The sequence below is a fragment of the Telmatherina bonti genome (genome assembly GCF_933228915.1).
Source record: "Telmatherina bonti genome assembly, chromosome: 14".
In the NCBI taxonomy this organism is placed as follows: domain Eukaryota; kingdom Metazoa; phylum Chordata; class Actinopteri; order Atheriniformes; family Telmatherinidae; genus Telmatherina; species Telmatherina bonti.
The window spans coordinates 37,841,334-37,855,037 of record NC_136612.1 but is presented as its reverse complement, the minus strand read 5'-3'; positions in this window follow the sequence as shown (position 1 = coordinate 37,855,037).

Below are 13,704 nucleotides of genomic sequence, written 5' to 3'. Positions count from 1 at the left end.
TAGATGTCCCGTTGGAGCGCATAGATCTGAAGACCTGATGCATCTTGTAGTCCCGTTGGAGCTGTTTGATCAGAGGACCAGATGCTTCTAGTTGTCCCGTTGGAGCTCTCCGATCAGAAGACCAGATGCATCTAGTCGTGCCGTTGGAATTGTTCAATCAGAAGACCAGATTCTTCTAGTCGTCGCGTTGGAGCTGTTCGATCAGAAAACCAGATGCTTCTAGTCGTCCCGTTGGAGCTCTTCGATCAGAAGACCAGATGCTTCTAGTCGTCCTGTGGGAGTTCTTCGATCAGAAGACCGGATGCTTCTAGTCGTCCCATTGAAGTGCTTCGATCTGAAGAAAAGATGCATCTAGTCGTCCCGTTTGAGCTGTTTGATCAGAGGACCAGATGCTTCTAGTTGTCCCGTTGGAGCTCTCCGATCAGAAGACCAGATGCATCTAGTCGTGCCGTTGGAGCTGTTCCATCAGAAGACCAGATGCTTCTAGTCGTCCCGTTGGAGCTGTTCGATCAGAAGACCAGATCCTTCTAGTTGTCCCGCTGGAGCTCTTAGACCAGAAAACCAGATGCTTCTAGTAGTCCCCTTGGAGCTGTTCAAACAGAGGACCAGATGCTTCTAGTCATCCCGTTGGAGCTGTTCGATCAGAAGACCAGATAATTCTAGTCGTCCCATTGAAGCTCTCAGATCAGAAGACCAGATGCATTTAGTCGTCCCACTGGAGCTCTCAGATCAGAAGACCAGATGCTTCTAGTCGTCCCGTTGGAGCTCTCCGATCAGAAGACCAGATGCATCTAGTTGTCCCATTGGAGCGCTCCGATCAGAAGACCAGATGCTTCTTCCTGTCCCGTCGGAGCTCATAGATCTGAAGACCTTATGCATCTAGTCGTCCCGCTGGAGCTGTTCGATCAGAGGACCAGATTCTTCTAGTTGTCCCGTTGGAGCTCTCCGATCAGAAGACCAGATGCATCTAGTTGTGCCGTTGGAGCTGTTCCATCAGAAGACCAGATGCTTCTAGTCGTCCCGTTGGAGCTGTTCGATTAGAAGACCAGATTCTTTTAGTCGTCCCGTTGGAGCTGTTCGATCACAAGACCAGATGCTTCTAGTCGTCCCGATGGAGCTGTTTGATCAGAAGACCAGATGCTTCTAGTCGTCCCGTTGGAGCTCTTCGATCTGAAGACCAGATGCTTCTAGTCGTCCCATTGAAGTGCTTCGATCTGAAGACCAGATGCATCTAGTCGTCCCGTTGGAGCTCTTCGATCAGAGGACCAGATGCTTCTAGTTGTCCCGTTGGAGCTCTCCGATCAGAAGACCAGATGCATCTAGTCGTGCCGTTGGAGCTGTTCCATCAGAAGACCAGATTCTTCTAGTCGTCCCGTTGGAGCTGTTCGATCAGAAGACCAGATGCTTCTAGTCGTCCCGTTGGAGCTGTTCGATCATAAGACCAGATGCTTCTAGTCGTCCCATTGAAGTGCTTCGATCTGAAGACCAGATGCTTCTAGTTGTCCCATTGGAGCTCTTAGATTAGAAGAGCAGATGCTTCTAGTCATCCCGTTGGAGCTCTTAGATCAGAAGACCAGATGCTTCTAGTTGTCCCGTTGGAGCTCTTAGATCAGAAGACCAGATGCTTCTAGGCGTCCCGCTGGAGCTCTTAGACCAGAAGACCAGATGCTTCTAGTCGTCCCCTTGGAGCTGTTCAAACAGAAAACCAGATGCTTCTAGTCGTCCCGTTGGAGCTTTTAGATCAGAAGACCAGATGCTTCTGGCTGTCCCGTTGGAGCTCTCCGATCAGAAGGCCAGATGCTTCTTGCTGTCCCGTCGGAGCTCATAGATCTGAAGACCTTATGCATCTAGTCGTCCCGTTGGAGCTGTTCGATCAGAGGACCAGATGCTTGTAGTTGTCCCGTTGGAGCTCTCCGATCAGAAGACCAGATGCATCTAGTCGTGCCTTTGGAGCTGTTCCATCAGAAGACCAGATGCTTCTAGTCGTCCCGTTGGAGCTGTTTGATTAGAAGACCAGATTCTTTTAGTCGTCCCGTTGGAGCTGTTCGATCACAAGACCAGATGCTTCTAGTCGTCCCGTTGGAGCTGTTCGATCAGAAGACCAGATGCTTCTAGTCGTCCCGTTGGAGCTCTTCGATCTGAAGACCAGATGCTTCTAGTCGTCCCATTGAAGTGCTTCGATCTGAAGACCAGATGCATCTAGTCGTCCCGTTGGAGCTCTTCGATCAGAGGACCAAATGCTTCTAGTCGTCCCGTTGGAGCTCTCCGATCAGAAGACCAGATACATCTAGTCGTGCCGTTGGAGCTGTTCGATCAGAAAACCAGATGCTTCTAGTCGTCCCGTTGGAGCTGTTCGATCAGGAAACCAGATGCTTCTAGTCGTCCCCTTGGAGCTCTTCGATCTGAAGACCAGGTGCTTCTAGTCTTCCCATTGGAGCTGTTCGATCAGAAGACCAGATGCTTCTAGTCGTCCCGTTGGAGCTCTTAGACCAGAAGACCAGATGCTTCTAGTCGTCCCGTTGGAGCTCTTAGATCAGAAGACCAGATGCTTGTAGTCGTCCTGTTGGAGCTCTTAAATCAGAAGACAAGATGCTTCTAGTCGTGTCGTTGCAGCTGTTCGATCAGAAGACCAGATACTTGTAATCGTCCAGTTGGAGCTGTTCGATCTGAAGACCAAATGCTTCTAGTCGTCCCGTTGGAGCTCTTCGATCGGAAGACCAGATACTTGTAATCGTCCCGTTGGAGCTGTTCGATCTGAAGACCAAATGCTTCTAGTCGTCCCGTAGGAGCTCTTCGATCTGAAGACCAGATGCTTCTAGTCGTCCCGTTGGAACTCTCAGATCAGAAGACCAGATGCATTTAGTCGTCCCACTGGTGCTCTTAGATAAGAAGACCAGATGCTTCTAGTCGTCCCGTTGGAGCTCTATGATCAGAAAACCAGGTGGTTGCAGTCGTCCCGTTGGAGCTCTCAGATCAGAAGACCAGATGGTTCTAGTCGTCCCGTCTGAGCTCTTAGACCAGAAGACCAGATGCTTCTAGTCGTGTCGGTGGAGCTGTTCGATCAGAAGACCAGATGCTTCTAGTCGTCCCGTTGGAGCTGTTCGATCTGAAGACCAAATGCTTCTAATCGTCCCGTTGGAGCTCTTCGATCAAAAGACCAGATGCTTCTAGTCGTCCCGTTGGAGCTCTTAGACCAGAAGACCAGATGCTTCTAGTCGTCCCATTGAAGCTTTCAGATCAGAAGACCAGATGCATTTAGTCGTCCCACTGGAGCTCTTAGATCAGAAGACCAGATGCTTCTAGTCGTCCCGTTGGAGCTTTCAGATCAGAAGACCAGATGCTTCTAGTCGTCCTGTTGGAACTCTCAGATCATAAGACCAGATGCATCTAGTCGTCCCGTTGGAGCTCTTCGATCAGAGGACCAGATGCTTCTAGTTGTCCCGTTGGAGCTCTCCGATCAGAAGACCAGATGCATCTAGTCGTGCCGTTGGAGCTGTTCCATCAGAAGACCAGATGCTTCTAGGCGTCCAGCTGGAGCTCTTAGACCAGAAAACCAGATGCTTCTAGTCGTCCCCTTTTAGCTGTTCAAACAGAAAACCAGATGCTTCTAGTCATCCCGTTGGAGCTGTTCGATCAGAAGACCAGATGCTTATAGTCGTCCCGTTGGAGCTGTTCGGTCAGAAGACCAGATGCTTCTAGTCGTCCCGTTGGAGCTGTCAGATCAGAAGACCAGATGGTTCTAGTCGTGCCGTCGGAGCTCTTAGACCAGAAGACCAGATGCTTCTAGTCGTCCCGTTGGAGCTTTTAGATCAGAAGACCAGATGCTTCTGGCTGTCCCGTTGGAGCTCTCCGATCAGAAGATCAAGTGCTTCTAGCTGTCCCGTTGGAGCTCATAGATCTGAAGACCTGATGCATCTAGTCGTCCCGTTGGAGCTGTTTGATCAGAGGACCAGATGCTTCTAGTCGTCCCGTTGGAGCTCTCCGATCAGAAGACCAGATGCTTCTGGCTGTCCCGTTGTAGCTCTCCGATCAGAACGCCAGATGCTTCTAGTTGTCCCGTTGGAGCTCTCCGATCAGAAGACCAAGTGCTTCTAGCTGTCCTGTTGGAGCTCATAGATCTGAAGACCAGATGCATCTAGTCGTGCCATTGGAGCTGTTCGTTCTGACGACCAAATGCTTCTAGTCGTCCCGTTGGAGCTCTCCGATCAGAAGACCAGATACATCTAGTCGTGCCGTTGGAGCTGTTCGATCAGAAAACCAGATGCTTCTAGTCGTCCCGTTGGAGCTGTTCGATCAGAAGACCAGATGCTTCTAGTCGTCCCCTTGGAGCTCTTCGATCTGAAGACCAGGTGCTTCTAGTCTTCCCATTGGAGCTGTTCGATCAGAAGACCAGATGCTTCTAGTCGTCCCGTTGGAGCTCTTAGACCAGAAGACCAGATGCTTCTAGTCGTCCCGTTGGAGCTCTTAGATCAGAAGACCAGATGCTTGTAGTCGTCCTGTTGGAGCTCTTAAATCAGAAGACAAGATGCTTCTAGTCGTGTCGTTGCAGCTGTTCGATCAGAAGACCAGATACTTGTAATCGTCCAGTTGGAGCTGTTCGATCTGAAGACCAAATGCTTCTAGTCGTCCCGTTGGAGCTCTTCGATCGGAAGACCAGATACTTGTAATCGTCCCGTTGGAGCTGTTCGATCTGAAGACCAAATGCTTCTAGTCGTCCCGTAGGAGCTCTTCGATCTGAAGACCAGATGCTTCTAGTCGTCCCGTTGGAACTCTCAGATCAGAAGACCAGATGCATTTAGTCGTCCCACTGGTGCTCTTAGATAAGAAGACCAGATGCTTCTAGTCGTCCCGTTGGAGCTCTATGATCAGAAAACCAGGTGGTTGCAGTCGTCCCGTTGGAGCTCTCAGATCAGAAGACCAGATGGTTCTAGTCGTCCCGTCTGAGCTCTTAGACCAGAAGACCAGATGCTTCTAGTCGTGTTGGTGGAGCTGTTCGATCAGAAGACCAGATGCTTCTAGTCGTCCCCTTGGAGCTTTTCGATCTGAAGACCAAATGCTTCTAATCGTCCCGTTGGAGCTCTTCGATCAAAAGACCAGATGCTTCTAGTCGTCCCGTTGGAGCTCTTAGACCAGAAGACCAGATGCTTCTAGTCGTCCCATTGAAGCTTTCAGATCAGAAGACCAGATGCATTTAGTCGTCCCACTGGAGCTCTTAGATCAGAAGACCAGATGCTTCTAGTCGTCCCGTTGGAGCTTTCAGATCAGAAGACCAGATGCTTCTAGTCGTCCTGTTGGAACTCTCAGATCATAAGACCAGATGCTTCTAGTCGTCCCGTTGGAGCTCTCAGATCAGAAGACCAGATGGTTGTAGTCGTCCCGTTCGAGCTCTCAGATCAGAAGACCAGATGGTTCTAGTCATCCCGTCGGAGCTCTTAGACCAGAAGACCAGATGCTTCTAGTCGTCCCGTTGGAGCTGTTCGATCAGAAGACCAGATGCTTCTAGTCGTCCCGTTGGAGCTGTTCAATCAGAAAACCAGATGCTTCTAGTCGTTCCATTGGAGCTCTTAGACTAGAAGACCAGATGCTCCTAGTCGTGCCGTTGGAGCTGTTCGATCAGAAGACCAGATGATTCTAGTCCTCCCATTGGAGCTGTTCGATCAGAAGACCAGATGCTTCTAGTCGTCCTGTTGGAGCTCTTAGATCAGAAGAAAAGATGCTTCTAGTCATGTCGTTGCAGCTGTTCGATCAGAAGACCAGATACTTGTAATCGTCCCGTTGGAGCTGTTCGATCTGAAGACCAAATGCTTCTAGTCGTCCCGTTGGAGCTCTTAGACTAGAAGACCAGATGCTCCTAGTCGTGCCGTTGGAGCTGTTCGATCAGAAGACCAGATGTTTCTAGTCCTCCCATTGGAGCTGTTCGATCCGAAGACCAGATGCTTCTAGTCGTCCTGTTGGAGCTCTTAGATCAGAAGACCAGATGCCTCTAGTCATGTCGTTGCAGCTGTTCGATCAGAAGACCAGATACTTGTAATCGTCCCGTTGGAGCTGTTCGATCTGAAGACCAAATGCTTCTAGTCGTCCCGTTGGAGCTCTTCGATCTGAAGACCAGATGCTTCTAGTCGTCCCGTTGGAACTCTCAGATCAGAAGACCAGATGCATTTAGTCATCCCACTGGAGCTCTTAGATCAGAAGACCAGATGCTTCTAGTCGTCCCGTTGGAGCTCTCAGATCAGAAGACCAGATGGTTGTAGTTGTCCCGTTGGAGCTCTCAGATCAGAAGACCAGATGGTTCTAGTCGTCCCGTCTGAGCTCTTAGATCAGAAGACCAGATGCTTCTAGTCGTGTCGTTGGAGCTGTTCGATCAGAAGACCAAATGCTTCTAGTCGTCCCGTTGGAGCTGTTCGATCTGAAGACCAAATGCTTCTGGTCGTCCCGTTGGAGCTCTTCGATCAAAAGACCAGATGCTTCTAGTCGTCCCGTTGGAACTCTCAGATCAGAAGACCAGATGCTTCTAGTCGTCCCGTTGGAGCTCTTAGACCAGAAGACCAGATGCTTCTAGTCGTCCCATTGAAGCTCTCGATCAGAAGACCAGATGCATCTAGTCGTGCCGTTGGAGCTGTTCGATCAGAGGACCAGATGCTTCTAGTTGTCCCGTTGGAGCTCTCCGATCAGAAGACCAGATGCATCTAGTCGTGCCATTGGAGCTGTTCGATCAGAAGACCAGATGCTTCTAGTCGTCCCGTTGGAGCTGTTCGATCAGAAGACCAGATGCTTCTAGTCGTCCCGTTGGAGCTCTATGATCAGAAAACCAGATGGTTCTAGTCGTCCCGTCTGAGCTCTTAGACCAGAAGACCAGATGCTTCTAGTCGTGTCGGTGGAGCTGTTCGATCAGAAGACCAGATGCTTGTAGTCGTCCCGTTGGAGGTGTTCGATCTGAAGACCAAATGCTTCTAATCGTCCCGTTGGAGCTCTTCGATCAAAAGACCAGATGCTTCTAGTCGTCCCGTTGGAGCTCTTAGACCAGAAGACCAGATGCTTCTAGTCGTCCCATTGAAGCTTTCAGATCAGAAGACCAGATGGTTGTAGTCGTCCCGTTCGAGCTCTCAGATCAGAAGACCAGATGGTTCTAGTCATCCCGTCGGAGCTCTTAGACCAGAAGACCAGATGCTTCTAGTCGTCCCGTTGGAGCTGTTCGATCAGAAGACCAGATGCTTCTAGTCGTCCCGTTGGAGCTGTTCGATCAGAAGACCAGATGCTTCTAGTCGTCCCGTTGGAGCTGTTCAATCAGAAAACCAGATGCTTCTAGTCGTTCTGTTGGAGCTCTTAGACTAGAAGACCAGATGCTCCTAGTCGTGCCGTTGGAGCTGTTCGATCAGAAGACCAGATGATTCTAGTCCTCCCATTGGAGCTGTTCGATCAGAAGACCAGATGCTTCTAGTCGTCCTGTTGGAGCTCTTAGATCAGAAGACCAGATGCTTCTAGTCATGTCGTTGCAGCTGTTCGATCAGAAGACCAGATACTTGTAATCGTCCCGTTGGAGCTGTTCGATCTGAAGACCAAATGCTTCTAGTCGTCCCGTTGGAGCTCTTCGATCTGAAGACCAGATGCTTCTAGTCGTCCCGTTGGAACTCTCAGATCAGAAGACCAGATGCATTTAGTCATCCCACTGGAGCTCTTAGATAAGAAGACCAGATGCTTCTAGTCGTCCCGTTGGAGCTCTCAGATCAGAAGACCAGATGGTTGTAGTTGTCCCGTTGGAGCTCTCAGATCAGAAGACCAGATGGTTCTAGTCGTCCCGTCTGAGCTCTTAGATCAGAAGACCAGATGCTTCTAGTCGTGTCGTTGGAGCTGTTCGATCAGAAGACCAAATGCTTCTAGTCGTCCCGTTGGAGCTGTTCGATCTGAAGACCAAATGCTTCTAGTCGTCCCGTTGGAGCTCTTCGATCAAAAGACCAGATGCTTCTAGTCGTCCCGTTGGAACTCTCAGATCAGAAGACCAGATGCTTCTAGTCGTCCCGTTGGAGCTCTTAGACCAGAAGACCAGATGCTTCTAGTCGTCCCATTGAAGCTCTCGATCAGAAGACCAGATGCATCTAGTCGTGCCGTTGGAGTTTTTCGATCAGAGGACCAGATGCTTCTAGTTGTCCCGTAGGAGCTCTCCGATCAGAAGACCAGATGCATCTAGTCGTGCCATTGGAGCTGTTCGATCAGAAGACCAGATGCTTCTAGTCGTCCCGTTGGAGCTGTTCGATCAGAAGACCAGATGCTTCTAGTCGTGTCGTTGGAGCTCTGCGATCTGAAGACCAGATGCTTCTAGTCGTCCCGTTGGAGCTCTTAGACCAGAAGACCAGATGCTTCTAGTCATCCCATTGAAGTGCTTCGATCTGAAGACCACATGCTTCTAGTTGGCCCATTGGAGCTCTTAGATCAGAAGAGCAGATGCTTCTAGTCGTCCCGTTGGAGCTTTTAGATCAGAAGACCAGATGCTTGTAGTTGTCCCGTTGGAGCTCTTAGATCAGAAGACCAGATGCTTCTAGCCGTCCCTCTGGAGCTCTTAGACCAGAAAACCAGATGCTTCTAGTCGTCCCCTTGGAGCTGTTCAAATAGAAAACCAGATGCTTCTAGTCATCCCGTTGGAGCTCTTCGAATCAGAAGACCAGATGCTTCTAGTCGTGTCGTTGGAGCTGTTCGGTCAGAAGACCAGATGCTTCTAGTCGTCCCGTTGGAGCTGTCAGATCAGAAGACCAGATGGTTCTAGTCGTGCCGTTGGAGCTTTTAGATCAGAAGACCAGATGCTTCTGGTTGTCCCGTTGGAGCTCTCCGATCAGAAGGCCAGATGCTTCTAGTTGTCCCGTTGGAGCTCTCCGATCAGAAGACCAAGTGCTTCTAGCTGTCCTGTTGGAGCTCATAGATCTGAAGACCAGATGCATCTAGTCGTGCCGTTGGAGCTGTTCGTTCTGACGACCAAATGCTTCTAGTCGTCCCGTTGGAGCTCTCCGATCAGAAGACCAGATACATCTAGTCGTGCCGTTGGAGCTGTTCGATCAGAAAACCAGATGCTTCTAGTCGTCCCGTTGGAGCTGTTCGATCAGAAGACCAGATGCTTCTAGTCGTCCCCTTGGAGCTCTTCGATCTGAAGACCAGGTGCTTCTAGTCTTCCCATTGGAGCTGTTCGATCAGAAGACCAGATGCTTCTAGTCGTCCCGTTGGAGCTCTTAGACCAGAAGACCAGATGCTTCTAGTCGTCCCGTTGGAGCTCTTAGATCAGAAGACCAGATGCTTGTAGTCGTCCTGTTGGAGCTCTTAAATCAGAAGACAAGATGCTTCTAGTCGTGTCGTTGCAGCTGTTCGATCAGAAGACCAGATACTTGTAATCGTCCAGTTGGAGCTGTTCGATCTGAAGACCAAATGCTTCTAGTCGTCCCGTTGGAGCTCTTCGATCGGAAGACCAGATACTTGTAATCGTCCCGTTGGAGCTGTTCGATCTGAAGACCAAATGCTTCTAGTCGTCCCGTAGGAGCTCTTCGATCTGAAGACCAGATGCTTCTAGTCGTCCCGTTGGAACTCTCAGATCAGAAGACCAGATGCATTTAGTCGTCCCACTGGTGCTCTTAGATAAGAAGACCAGATGCTTCTAGTCGTCCCGTTGGAGCTCTATGATCAGAAAACCAGGTGGTTGCAGTCGTCCCGTTGGAGCTCTCAGATCAGAAGACCAGATGGTTCTAGTCGTCCCGTCTGAGCTCTTAGACCAGAAGACCAGATGCTTCTAGTCGTGTCGGTGGAGCTGTTCGATCAGAAGACCAGATGCTTCTAGTCGTCCCGTTGGAGCTGTTCGATCTGAAGACCAAATGCTTCTAATCGTCCCGTTGGAGCTCTTCGATCAAAAGACCAGATGCTTCTAGTCGTCCCGTTGGAGCTCTTAGACGAGAAGACCAGATGCTTCTAGTCGTCCCATTGAAGCTTTCAGATCAGAAGACCAGATGCATTTAGTCGTCCCACTGGAGCTCTTAGATCAGAAGACCAGATGCTTCTAGTCGTCCCGTTGGAGCTTTCAGATCAGAAGACCAGATGCTTCTAGTCGTCCTGTTGGAACTCTCAGATCATAAGACCAGATGCATCTAGTCGTCCCGTTGGAGCTCTTCGATCAGAGGACCAGATGCTTCTAGTTGTGCCGTTGGAGCTCTCCGATCAGAAGACCAGATGCATCTAGTCGTGCCGTTGGAGCTGTTCCATCAGAAGACCAGATGCTTCTAGGCGTCCAGCTGGAGCTCTTAGACCAGAAAACCAGATGCTTCTAGTCGTCCCCTTTTAGCTGTTCAAACAGAAAACCAGATGCTTCTAGTCATCCCGTTGGAGCTGTTCGATCAGAAGACCAGATGCTTATAGTCGTCCCGTTGGAGCTGTTCGGTCAGAAGACCAGATGCTTCTAGTCGTCCCGTTGGAGCTGTCAGATCAGAAGACCAGATGGTTCTAGTCGTGCCGTCGGAGCTCTTAGACCAGAAGACCAGATGCTTCTAGTCGTCCCGTTGGAGCTTTTAGATCAGAAGACCAGATGCTTCTGGCTGTCCCGTTGGAGCTCTCCGATCAGAAGATCAAGTGCTTCTAGCTGTCCCGTTGGAGCTCATAGATCTGAAGACCTGATGCATCTAGTCGTCCCGTTGGAGCTGTTTGATCAGAGGACCAGATGCTTCTAGTCGTCCCGTTGGAGCTCTCCGATCAGAAGACCAGATGCTTCTGGCTGTCCCGTTGTAGCTCTCCGATCAGAAGGCCAGATGCTTCTAGTTGTCCCGTTGGAGCTCTCCGATCAGAAGACCAAGTGCTTCTAGCTGTCCTGTTGGAGCTCATAGATCTGAAGACCAGATGCATCTAGTCGTGCCGTTGGAGCTGTTCGTTCTGACGACCAAATGCTTCTAGTCGTCCCGTTGGAGCTCTCCGATCAGAAGACCAGATACATCTAGTCGTGCCGTTGGAGCTGTTCGATCAGAAAACCAGATGCTTCTAGTCGTCCCGTTGGAGCTGTTCGATCAGAAGACCAGATGCTTCTAGTCGTCCCCTTGGAGCTCTTCGATCTGAAGACCAGGTGCTTCTAGTCTTCCCATTGGAGCTGTTCGATCAGAAGACCAGATGCTTCTAGTCGTCCCGTTGGAGCTCTTAGACCAGAAGACCAGCTGCTTGTAGTCGTCCTGTTGGAGCTCTTAAATCAGAAGACAAGATGCTTCTAGTCGTGTCGTTGCAGCTGTTCGATCAGAAGACCAGATACTTGTAATCGTCCAGTTGGAGCTGTTCGATCTGAAGACCAAATGCTTCTAGTCGTCCCGTTGGAGCTCTTCGATCGGAAGACCAGATACTTGTAATCGTCCCGTTGGAGCTGTTCGATCTGAAGACCAAATGCTTCTAGTCGTCCCGTAGGAGCTCTTCGATCTGAAGACCAGATGCTTCTAGTCGTCCCGTTGGAACTCTCAGATCAGAAGACCAGATGCATTTAGTCGTCCCACTGGTGCTCTTAGATAAGAAGACCAGATGCTTCTAGTCGTCCCGTTGGAGCTCTATGATCAGAAAACCAGGTGGTTGCAGTCGTCCCGTTGGAGCTCTCAGATCAGAAGACCAGATGGTTCTAGTCGTCCCGTCTGAGCTCTTAGACCAGAAGACCAGATGCTTCTAGTCGTGTCGGTGGAGCTGTTCGATCAGAAGACCAGATGCTTCTAGTCGTCCCGTTGGAGCTGTTCGATCTGAAGACCAAATGCTTCTAATCGTCCCGTTGGAGCTCTTCGATCAAAAGACCAGATGCTTCTAGTCGTCCCGTTGGAGCTCTTAGACCAGAAGACCAGATGCTTCTAGTCGTCCCATTGAAGCTTTCAGATCAGAAGACCAGATGCATTTAGTCGTCCCACTGGAGCTCTTAGATCAGAAGACCAGATGCTTCTAGTCGTCCCGTTGGAGCTTTCAGATCAGAAGACCAGATGCTTCTAGTCGTCCTGTTGGAACTCTCAGATCATAAGACCAGATGCTTCTAGTCGTCCCGTTGGAGCTCTCAGATCAGAAGACCAGATGGTTGTAGTCGTCCCGTTCGAGCTCTCAGATCAGAAGACCAGATGGTTCTAGTCATCCCGTCGGAGCTCTTAGACCAGAAGACCAGATGCTTCTAGTCGTCCCGTTGGAGCTGTTCGATCAGAAGACCAGATGCTTCTAGTCGTCCCGTTGGAGCTGTTCGATCAGAAGACCAGATGCTTCTAGTCGTCCCCTTGGAGCTGTTCAATCAGAAAACCAGATGCTTCTAGTCGTTCCATTGGAGCTCTTAGACTAGAAGACCAGATGCTCCTAGTCGTGCCGTTGGAGCTGTTCGATCAGAAGACCAGATGATTCTAGTCCTCCCATTGGAGCTGTTCGATCAGAAGACCAGATGCTTCTAGTCGTCCTGTTGGAGCTCTTAGATCAGAAGAAAAGATGCTTCTAGTCATGTCGTTGCAGCTGTTCGATCAGAAGACCAGATACTTGTAATCGTCCCGTTGGAGCTGTTCGATCTGAAGACCAAATGCTTCTAGTCGTCCCGTTGGAGCTCTTAGACTAGAAGACCAGATGCTCCTAGTCGTGCCGTTGGAGCTGTTCGATCAGAAGACCAGATGATTCTAGTCCTCCCATTGGAGCTGTTCGATCCGAAGACCAGATGCTTCTAGTCGTCCTGTTGGAGCTCTTAGATCAGAAGACCAGATGCTTCTAGTCATGTCGTTGCAGCTGTTCGATCAGAAGACCAGATACTTGTAATCGTCCCGTTGGAGCTGTTCGATCTGAAGACCAAATGCTTCTAGTCGTCCCGTTGGAGCTCTTCGATCTGAAGACCAGATGCTTCTAGTCGTCCCGTTGGAACTCTCAGATCAGAAGACCAGATGCATTTAGTCATCCCACTGGAGCTCTTAGATCAGAAGACCAGATGCTTCTAGTCGTCCCGTTGGAGCTCTCAGATCAGAAGACCAGATGGTTGTAGTTGTCCCGTTGGAGCTCTCAGATCAGAAGACCAGATGGTTCTAGTCGTCCCGTCTGAGCTCTTAGATCAGAAGACCAGATGCTTCTAGTCGTGTCGTTGGAGCTGTTCGATCAGAAGACCAAATGCTTCTAGTCGTCCCGTTGGAGCTGTTCGATCTGAAGACCAAATGCTTCTGGTCGTCCCGTTGGAGCTCTTCGATCAAAAGACCAGATGCTTCTAGTCGTCCCGTTGGAACTCTCAGATCAGAAGACCAGATGCTTCTAGTCGTCCCGTTGGAGCTCTTAGACCAGAAGACCAGATGCTTCTAGTCGTCCCATTGAAGCTCTCGATCAGAAGACCAGATGCATCTAGTCGTGCCGTTGGAGCTGTTCGATCAGAAGACCAGATGCTTCTAGTCGTCCCGTTGGAGCTGTTCGATCAGAAGACCAGATGCTTCTAGTCGTGTCGTTGGAGCTCTGCGATCTGAAGACCAGATGCTTCTAGTCGTCCCGTTGGAGCTCTTAGACCAGAAGACCAGATGCTTCTTGTCATCCCATTGAAGTGCTTCGATCTGAAGACCACATGCTTCTAGTTGGCCCATTGGAGCTCTTAGATCAGAAGAGCAGATGCTTCTAGTCGTCCCGTTGGAGCTTTTAGATCAGAAGACCAGATGCTTGTAGTTGTCCCGTTGGAGCTCTTAGATCAGAAGACCAGATGCTTCAAGGCGTCCCGCTGGAGCTCTT